The sequence below is a fragment of the Panthera tigris genome, chromosome A2, assembly GCF_018350195.1.
Source record: "Panthera tigris isolate Pti1 chromosome A2, P.tigris_Pti1_mat1.1, whole genome shotgun sequence".
Classification (NCBI taxonomy): Eukaryota; Metazoa; Chordata; class Mammalia; order Carnivora; family Felidae; genus Panthera; species Panthera tigris.
Genome location: NC_056661.1, coordinates 75,108,958 through 75,115,293, shown reverse-complemented (window position 1 = coordinate 75,115,293; position 6,336 = coordinate 75,108,958).

The following is a 6,336-nucleotide window of genomic DNA, read 5'->3' as shown; positions in this document are numbered from 1 at the left end:
CACATTTCTAACTCTTTCCCTGAGAGAGTCCTTGTGATGCCTTCTTTGGGGGCACTGGCCCCAGGGGAGCCACAGCCAGCGAAGGTGCCAGGTTATTTCTCCTTCCAAGGGCAGCAGATTCAGACTCACTTGGTTTAAGACATTCTGGTGGTGACAGTATCACATGTCATGTGACTGGCGGGTGTGTCAGACCTGGACCCGTGTCACACGTGCACCATGTTTCCCGATGTCACAAGAACCCCATGAGAGCTGCACTAACACGGGAAGGGAGGGTGCTGGAGGGGTTAAGTGCTTGGACTCTGGACCCCAAGTGCCTGGGTTTAAATCTTGGGTCTATAGCTATTTGAATTCCCTGTGCCTAATTTTCTCATTTGTTAAATGGACTTACAGTGACACATCTCCTGGGGTTGTGTGGATGCGATGAGTTAATTGTGCTGGGCACACACAAGTCCTCAAAAGCATTAGAATCTACTGTTAGCAGCTCTAGTTTAGAAATAATAGAGAACACATCCTCACATACACACACACACACACGCAAATTATGTGCTGAGATTTACATGCAATACCGTAGTGCCATTTACAACAATCCCAAATTAACTCAAATGCCCAATAAGAAAGCAAAAAAAATAAACTAAATGATGTTGTATGATGGATTATTATGCATTTACCAAAAAGTGTATATTGGTAAAGGAATGGAAAATTAATCAGAGACTGTCACCGAAGGGGCTGGCTGGCTCAGTCTTGATCTTGGGGTCATGAGCTGGAGCCCCACATTGGGTGTAGAGATTACTTAAATAAATAAAAACTTAAAAAAAAAAAGAAAGTGCTGTTGAAGAAGTATTCATGGCAGGACCATACTAAAATTGTTAGATTATACCTTCACATGGTTCCAAAAACCAAAACACTTTAAACATCAAACTAGGAAATCTTGCTTCAACCACTGTCTCTACCTCCTCACCTCTTTCAGGGTCACAGTTTTGTTTCTTGGGGATCTTTCCAGTTTTAATGTATACAAATATGAATTTACATACAAAATTAATAAATGCATACAGATCTAATGTTCTTCCTTCTAACACACAGGCAGAACACAATTTACATTATTCTGCACTTCTCACTTACACATCCTTGGGCCCTTTCTATGTCAGTATACAGAGACACTTTGCGCTAGTGAATGTTTACCTTATAAAATACTTTCTAAGATCAGTACCCTGTGATCGACCAATGGATTATTTCCTACCATTTGCTATTTTAAAATATGCTAAATTGGGGCGCCTCAGTGGCTCAGTCCATTGAGGTCTGAATTCCGCCCAGGTCATGATCTCACAGTTCCTGGGTTCGAGCCCCGTGTCGGGCTCTGTGCTTACAGCTCAGAGCCTGGATCCTGCTTAGGATTCTGTATGTGTGTGTGTCTCAAAAATAAATAATAAAAAAATTAAAATATGCTGAAATTATAGTATTGTTTTATGTCACTTTGGACATGTGTACTGGTCATTTTGATAGTTATTGGTGTCTTACCATCATGTGAGTACCACAGTGTAGGTGAATGTCAGAACAGTACAGTCAAACATCAGGATTTTGCTAATCTGACAGGTGAAAAATAATATTGCGTCATGGTTTTAATTTGTTTTTCTCTCATAAGTATAGCCATCTTTTCATATATTGAGTTTATTTACATTTCTTTTTTTTGTGCAATATTTGCCCACTCCTTTGACTATGTTTTTTACTGAGTAATAACACTAAGAAATATGACACTCACTTATATTTGTGTGTTTATTTCTACAAGCATGAGTGTAAAACAAAATGTTCAATATATGGTAGGTGGGTGAAGAAATAAGTGATTGGTCATTTTTTTCCTTTTCTAGTGAATCCTTTTAAAGTAAAAGTTTTGACATATTAGAATAAAACAATGTCTCATTTAAAATCGGGAAAGATTTTGTGTTTATTTACAATCAGCTTCAGTTTCTGTGAAACAGGTGCTTTTGGAGACTAAGTGGAGGTGGAAACAGCACAAGACCCACCAAATACAAAAAAGGAGGAAATTTAATTTTCATCCATTCCTTCATTTTCAGGGATTTCATTAGGCCTCTTTAGATCAAATACCTGGGCCTCTACTTAGAGATCTGGAACTGATCTGCAACTGTTTCTGTGTGTGGAAAGCACAGAGGCAAAGGGAAAACTAGCAAATGACCCAGAGCCATGTGGGCTGATTTCAGGGCCGGGCACTCTTAGCCAGTGTCCCCTGTGGCTTCTAATCCCCTCCCTTCCCCAACCCGACCTGGACCTGGGCAGCCCTGGAGTGCAGACAGGGGGAGGGCCGTGGTGCAGGGGACAGTGTGGGGGGCAGGAGGGCGCTGGTGCGGTGGTGGGGTTTTCTTTTCTCAGGCTTTTCTTGTCTATTTGCTCTGTCAAATGTGGTTGATTCGTGGAAAATGCTCGAAGTCAAACCGGCCCTTACTGGTTGGGGCTGTGCAAGGGGTAGTAGGTTTTGTCAGATAAAATAAGGGCAGTTAGACCACAGCCAAGTTTGCTCTTTTCCACAAGGCCACGGCTAATGAAAAGAAAATATCCATCTGCACACGTGTAGGACTGCTGTCAAACATATTCCTAAGCTGTGGTTGAGGGGTTCCCCTGTTTTATATCAAGTTCATTCCAAGTAGCTGCTTCAGGAGTCGGGAATTGTATGGCCAGGACTGTTGAGACGCTGCACCTTCAGTCCAGTCTGATGCCTCTGTTCTGCGGGGAACAGCCCGCAGACTTCTAGTATCCCGAGCTCCTGTTTTATATCAAGTTCATTCCAGGTATCTGCTTCCTGAGTCGGGAATTGTATGGCCAGGACTGTTGAGATGCTGTGCCTTCACTGGCGCAGTAGGTTAAACGACAGACTCTTGATCTTGCTCAGGTCATGATCTCAAGGTTTGTAAGTTCTAGCCCTGCACTGGGCTGGGCGCTGATGGTGTGGATCCTGCGTGGGATTCTGTCTCCTCCTCTCTGGCCCTCCCCATGTGCTTGTGCTCTCTCTCTCTCTCTCTCTCTCTGTCTCTCTGCCTCTCTCTCTTTCAAAATAAATAAATAGACTTAAAAATTTTTAAACCATTTTAAGACCTCCAGAGATACACGTCTTTAATTGCCAAGAGTTCAGGTTCACAAAACTGTAATTGTAAAGTACAGTTTTACTTTTACTTCTTGTAGGAGGAAGACCTTTGGTTAACTCGTGGTAACCTATCAAAATGGATGTCCCTTCTGTACTACTGAAAAATTGTATACAGACTAAGAATTATTATCTACTGCTCCTCTTCCTCCACCTCTTTGCCAAGAAGTTGGCATGTATTTTTTTCAACCGCAAATAACTGTGAGCTTTGGCACAGTCTAATGTACCTAATTTTAAAAATCGCTGTACCCAGTGAATGAGACCGGTGGGGACTTCTTAATGTCAAAGATCCCAGATGGTTATTGTTGTGTGCACGGTGGCCAGAGAGCGCTGCTATAACCACTGTGGGTCATGCCTCATGAGTCTTATATTAATCATACATGTGACTCTGACATTTCACTCTAGAATGATTTCTTTATGAAATATCTCTGAGGAAATAATAAATAATACTTGCTTTCCATTATGTACCTTTCCCCCCTAAAAATAAGAGCAAAGTCTAAATGTCTGAGAGTAGAATAAAAAATTAAATAAGTGTTATATTTCCACAAAGTATGTTGCATCCACTAAAATTATATGTATATAGTTTAGAACAGCATGGGAAATGCAAATTTTATAGAGTAAAGGCAAATTTGTAATGAAAAAACGATATAGCATAGAATCATATTTATGATACTAAATACAGTAAACACATATGTGAAGATCAGAAAGATGAGAAGAAAATAATAACCAGATGACTTAAATCAGTTCTGGACATTCTAAAATATGTACAAAAAACTGACTTTATAATTTTTAAATTATAATTATTAAGACAGGTGGAAATAATATTGTATGGCCACAATGATGTGAAATTTCACACAGAAAACTAGCAGGAGACAAATTGAACTGTCAGTACTAATGTGGCTATGGAATTTGAAGGACAGGTTCTTTGCTGTTCTGTGTACAGTTATTTTTTTTTAATTTTTTAATGTTTATTCATTTTTGAGAGACAGGGGTGAGTGGAGGGTGGGGGGCAGAGGGAGAGGGAGACACAGAATCCCAAGCAGGGTCCAGGCTCTGAGCCATCAACACAGAGCCTGAGGCAGAGCTCAAACTCATGAACCACGAGATCATGACTGAGCCGAAGTCAGACACTTAACCGACTGAGCCACCCAGGCGCCCCTGTGTAGTTTTATATAAAGCATGCATTACTTTCACAATCAGGGAAGGGACAATGAAAGCGAGCAGTAGGAAGGGAAGGTAGCAGGTTAGGGATAGAACCTACTCACACACAAAAGAAACTGCTTGCCTCACTTTTGCTTTACTTTTTTCAGATAATACACCTCAAATAGGACATTTCTTCTCCTGAGAATGTCTGCCTGCATTGTAGCCAGGAGCAAATCTGATGCAGGAGCATGAATAGCAGACAAGATTATGTTCCACTTCTTAACCTCATAAATGTCACACATTTGAGGTTAAAGTTGTGGCAAAATAAATAGATCAAGGTATAGCCGTTGGAAGGTTTCAATTTCCAGCATATTAAACTGCTGTAAATCTTAGAGACACTGAGGCAGATTAAATGCCTTCTCAATTTGAAATGAGTCTCAGGAGGATGGTCATACCAAGTCTTCATGTTTCTGGGGTTCCTTTCCACATGTCAGGCTAATGGCATTTGAGCCACATGCCCTGTAATTATTTGGGCATCCTAATTGAAGACAAACTTTTATTTTTTTATTTTTAAATTTTTATTTGAGAGAGAGAGAAAAAGAGAGAACGTGAGGAGGGGAGAGGAGAAGAGGGAGGGAAAGAGAGAGAGAATCCTAAGCAGACTCCATGCTCAGCACAGAGCCTGACATGGGGCTCGATCCCACGACCCTGGGATCATGACCTGAGCTGAAATCAAGGGTCAGATGTTCAACCGGCTGAGCTGCCCAGGCGCCCCGAAGACAAACTTTTCATTAAAATATAATAATATGTATGCCTTGCATAATTTAAAAGTGAGATCTAGCAAGGGCTTCTGGCTCTGATCAAGTGAGGTTAACAAATCTTCTCCCTGAAAATCAATATAAAACTGTAGTAAACCAGTTAAACCAGCCCTTTCACCCTCAGGAAGTGTCCAAAGGCAGACAATAATCTGAGAAGTGCTTAGTTTTGAAAAGCTACAGAGTGCAGGGAACCACAGTCATGCTCTGGCCTGGAGTGGATTCCATTCTTCCTCCACCTCCCAATACCCAGCTCTCTGAGCATGAAGATTCTTCCAGTTGGGACAGGCCATGAGGACTGGCAGCAAAATTACACAGTGTAAGGGAGCTCGGATAATCTGGGGTGGCGAGTGATTTGAGGGTGAACTGACAGACTCAGTGGTGTGCAAGGAGGAAGGGCTAGAGGCTCTCCTGGTTTGAGATTATGGTCATGGCTGAGGCAATCACGTGCTTGGTTGAAGCTGCGTGCGCGCTTAGTGGAGACTCAAAGCCAGCCCAATACTCCTGGTTGACCCTGAGGCCATAGGCATATGCCGAGGCAATGTGAAGAGACTCAGCAAAGTGTATAAGCTGGGTAAGACTCAAAATTGCCTAAAGTATGAAGGGGCTACCCAATACGTACAACATAAAGATTTGGCAGGGGATGGAAGTCTTCTTCAAAGTGCTTGACCACAACCCCTACCTGATCTTGGTTACCACTAGGCTATGTAGACACAGGGGTGATCTCCAGGAAGCTAAGCTTAGAAAGAAAATAACTTACAAAAGGAAACTGAGGAGAGTCATGAGCAGACACATGCCAGTTTGAGGGAGAAAGGATCAAGGTGCTGCAGAAGGGAGGGAGCCCCGGTTGTGGGGGAAGGTGAGAGAGAGCCGAACACACAGGGGAATGCCCAGGAGAACACTTCCCCAAAGCCATTGGCTGGGAAAATGAGAAGAAGTGATTTTCATGAATTTTTGCAATCAGTGGGGTTTAAAGACTGGAGGTTTACAGGTCCCTGGGCTTGGCTGGGATAGAACCCTGAGGGCATTGCCCTGCTCTTGGAGAGAAGGCAGGCAAACAATTCTGGGGCAGATGGTGCAATTCAAAGATCACCTAAGGCACATGGGGAGAGACTGTTGCTCTTCTTGGAGCACATCTGTGAGAGGTGGCATTTGCAGAGACACCTCTCTGGGGACAAAATAGCCCGCGGGCACCATTTCCCTCTCCTGCCTCTTGGCATAGGTGCAGAG